Source organism: Gossypium hirsutum, chromosome D01, assembly GCF_007990345.1.
Source record: "Gossypium hirsutum isolate 1008001.06 chromosome D01, Gossypium_hirsutum_v2.1, whole genome shotgun sequence".
Lineage (NCBI taxonomy): Eukaryota > Viridiplantae > Streptophyta > Magnoliopsida > Malvales > Malvaceae > Gossypium > Gossypium hirsutum.
This window is the reverse complement of record NC_053437.1, coordinates 61,910,476-61,915,070: the sequence shown is the minus strand read 5'-3', so window position 1 is coordinate 61,915,070 and position 4,595 is coordinate 61,910,476. Positions and strand designations below refer to the sequence as shown.

The 4,595-nt window shown below is 34.7% G+C and overlaps 1 long non-coding RNA gene across 1 annotated transcript; it reads left to right on the top strand.

Annotated features, from left to right (window-relative positions):
• The first annotated feature begins 732 nt into the window (after positions 1-732).
• LOC107928195 (uncharacterized) lies at positions 733-1,509 on the top strand. Its single transcript, XR_001692572.2, has 2 exons — positions 733-878; positions 1,202-1,509. It is a non-coding gene; the product is annotated as an uncharacterized lncRNA (long non-coding RNA).
• Positions 1,510-4,595: the final 3,086 nt, after the last annotated feature.

Genomic DNA, 4,595 nt, shown 5'->3' with positions numbered 1-4,595 from the left:
AAAAATATGTATATGTATATATATTTACAGCATAAAAGAAATGAATATGCATATATCTATAAAATATAAAATATATAAAAGCTAAAAAGATAAAAATGAAACATGTAAAACGTATGTAAAATATATGCATGCGTTTAAGAAGTCTAAGAATATATACGGATTATAATAAGAAAAATATGTATGTATAAAGATATGAAAATAAAATAATACAAGAATGTATATGTATATACATATATTTATATATAAAATGCGCATGGATTTATAAACGTTTAAAGGAATATGTGTTATAAAAATATATATATCTTATAAATGGTGTATAAGCATAAAAATGGAATAAATGATATAATAATGGTGTGAAAAAGGATTAAAAATGCAAAATAACTAATAAATGACATTAAAATAAAAAGGAGGACCGATTTGCAACACGCGAATTACATGAGGGGCTAGAATGGAAAATAATCCGCCCCTAAAACACTGCGCAGCAATGGGGACCGTTTTGAAACAAAAATCAAATATGCGGCCCAATTTAAAAAAGAAACAAAAGGGTTTAATTGAAACGAAACGCAAAAAAAAGGACTAAACGCACAATTTCCCCATTCAGGCCAGAACGCGCGGATCCTTCCCACTGGGTCGGGTCACCGCGTGGGTCTGGCCCCTTCAAAACGGCGCCGTTTGGCCTTTAATATTTAACAGTTTCCCTTCTCTTTTTTTTAAAAAAAAATCTGTAGCCCACAAAATAAAAGGAAAGGAAAAAAATATTCTTTAACACTCTGCTAGGTTTTTTTTAAAACTCTTTTTCGTTTTGCGCCGTCGCTCGTCGGCCACTGGAGCTTCGATGACGGCGGAGATGATCCCAAAATGGCGGCCCGAACACGGAGGTAAACTTCTCTTCCCTCTCTTCCTTTTATAAATCAATAGTAAACATAAAAAACACTGAAAAGAAAACAAAATTTAAAAACCACCTTTATATTCAAATGGAAATGTATTTCTCTTTTTCTGTATTTTTCGTCTCTGTAGTTGTATCTCTTTACACTCAAAATCCCCCCATTTACAGATTTTCCTCGGCTTTATATAGCCGAAAAATGAAGAAAAAATCAAAGAAATAACACAACACCTTTGTATTTCCGTTATTCTTTCATTTTTTGCGTTTTTCTCTTTCGTTTACTTGTTCTTTGCGTCTGTTTTGCCGTTTGTTGCGCAGATTCGGCCAACTGGGGATGTACATGGGACATGTACGTGCGAAAAGGGTGGTGGTGCAAGGCTGATGTGCGGCGGCTAGGATTGAAGGTTGTATGCTGCTAGGGTTGCTGCTGGAATTTAGTTAGTGGGCTGTTTAGTTTGGGTCAGGTGTTGGGCCATTCTAGGTTTAGTTGGGCCCGGGGATTATTGGGTTTGTACACTCTCAATCTCTCCACAAAAAGATTTCGGTAACAAAAAACATGACATTGCATATGTAGGGATAGCTTGTAGCACCGACTTGATGAAGATCTCTTTTTTCTATTGCGATAACATCTTCGTAATCAAACTCTCAATACACACTTTAATCACGTCCTTCATATTTTGGAAGGATGCCTTCTTCCCCCTTTCCACCATGTTAGGCAATCTTAAATACTTTTTGGGATTATTCGAGAACCGTGTCGCTAAAATTTTTGAGACATTCTCCTTCTGCCCCTCACTTCTATTTGAGCTAAAAAAAGATTATAAACTTGCTGAAATTCACACACTGACCAGAGCATCGTTCATATTCCTTAAGTATTCCTTTCAACATTGTGTCTCCTTTGAAGATTGCCTCACCAAAAAGAATATTGTAATCACAAATAGTAAATGTGAAATTTGCGGTCCTTGTCTATTAGCCTTCGCTCCCTACAACAGACCCTCATTCATTGCCAATCGCATTAAAACCGATAGGCCCTCATTACAAATGAGAAAAAGAAAAGGACTAAGGGGATCTCCTTGTAGGAGTTCCATGGTGGGCTTAAACATCCTCCCCCTACAACCATTAACAATAACTGAGTATGACGTCGAAGAAATACATCTCATTGTAAGTTCCACTCAGTCCTCAACGAATCTCCTCAACATAACCTCTTTTAAAAAGCCCACTTGACCCTATCATAGGCTTTATTCGTATCTAGTTTTAAAGCTATGTAACCTTTTTTACTCGTGTATTTCTATCAAAAACCGTGTAATAATTCATAAATTAACAGAAAATTGTCTGAAATTAATCGTCCAGGCACAAATGCACTTTAGGCACTATCGATACAACTCCCTATAACACCTTGAAGTCAGTTTGCTATAGTTTTAGCCACAATTTTATAAATGACAAAACACAAACTAATAGGTCTAAAATTTGCTAAATTCGTAGGATTTTGAACTTTTGGAATAATCACAATATCAGTAGTATTATCAGAGTTAAGGACTTTACCCACATTTAATATGCCCAAACTGTACGCAACTACATCATTCCTACAATATGCCAGTAACGCTGAAAGAACAAAGTCGAGAAACCATCAAACCCCAGCGTTTTTGTGGCCTTATTTCTTTCAAAGCCATGCAAACATCCTCTTCCGTATACCTATTCAAGAGGGTTCGATTTTTATTAGAGGAATTGTTAGCATCTATTCCTGATAATAAGTACGTCAAAACCCTACTCCACCTGATGAAAACAGATGCTGAAAGAAATTAGTAGCCGCGTCCCCTATTTCATCCTCATTACATGACTCCTTTCCATCCGCACGTTCCAACCTTTTTATCATATTAATCCATTTATGAACAGAAGTGTACGTATGAAAGAAAGTCGTATTCATGTCCCTCAAATGCAACTAATTAGCACGTACTCTCTGTTCCTAGAAAACCTCCTTCTTACTGATCTCCAAAGTGAGTTGAACCTTAGTATCAATAAGCTCTGCCATGCGATCATCATCGTGATCCATCCCCATCAATTCTTCTAATTTTTTATTCAAATCTTGTTTCAAATCATTTTTATTAGCCCTTAACGATTTCGTCTAGGCAATCAACCCAATTTTTAACCTTTCCAATTTATCAAAAATAGAACCAGTGGATGCTTCCCAAATTTGTTTAATCTCCCTTTCTAAAGAATCTTCCATCGTTTATCAAGCCTCAAACATGAATCTTGCCACCCTCATTTTTCCTTCTCCCCTTCAATATAGATTAGAAGCTGGAAATAATCTGAAAATGAATGTCGTAAATGCCTAATAAAAGTATTTAAGAACATACTCAACCAATCCTCATTCGTAACCCCCTATCTAACCGCTCCCTTATGTTTATTTCAGGTATATTGCCCCTTTCCCACATGAACGACACCCTAGAATATCCATCGTCTATTAATTTGCATTCCTCAAGGACGTCTTGAAAAACCTTCATTCTACTCTCTTCTCTAGGCATCCCTCCTTCCTTCTCAAAGGAGTACATAATCTCATTAAAATCCCCACACACCAACCATAAGAAACCTTAATCATGCCCAAGCCTTCCCAATAAAGTCCAAGTGGTGCTTAGAGACACTACAAAGATTGAATTTTTCTCTATTTAAAACATCCATGTAGTGCTTATAGAAACTACGAAGATTGACTACAACATCCTCTTTCCATCTCAAGCTCAACCCTCTACGTGAGCCCTCCACCTCTACGTCAGTTCCACACATGAAACCTTACCCTCGTATTTTAAATTTTTATTTCCATACCCATTAGACTCGCATAAGTCTATCTCACTAGACCCATATGGACCTACTTTACGTTTGACTATTTCAACTAGACTACTATGTTGGTCAAACATTAAACCTCTCGTAATTCTTTTCCAGCTGGCCTTTTTTGAGTTATGAGATGTACCCTCAATTGGGTTTATAAGCTAAAATATAATATTCTTAATAATTACCATATTATAATGAATTCCAATGTAAGTTCTAGCAATTATATTAGTTTGAGTCACTTAATTCCATATACGACAACATTATAACTCAATATAATATGTCTTTTAAGTAACATACATATCACATCATGGTCACAATTAGACATGTTCATGGGTCAGCTACGATAGTATTTGCTCAATCTCGAAGGTCAGTCCAAAATTTGGGAGGGTTTGGGTAAAAATATTAGGCTCGTTTAAAATATATGACGAGCTCGAACTTGAACATTCAAGGCCTATACTCGGCTTGGACTTTTTTAAGTTTGTAATGTTTTATATTATAATATTTTTGTATTTTATGAAATTTATATACTACTATAATGTAAACATTAAAAAATGATAAGATGACCATATATAAAATTTTAATATAAAAAATATATTAAATTATTAAATTAAAAATAATATAAATATTTTATTTTATTTTATTTTTAAATAATATAGGCAGGCCTAAAATGGATTTTGGTTAGACATTAACAAATATAGACGGGCTTAGGTAAAATTTAAGGCCATATTTGGGTTGGGTTCGGCTTAAGTAAGCATAAAGTGTGTTAATATCATGCCTAGGCTTTACCCATCCCATGAACACCTCTATATATCTTATAATGAATTTCATGTTTTAAATGGTTTCAAATAAATTATGTGTAGAGAATAATAAATATAAACAAGAAATATGCAAA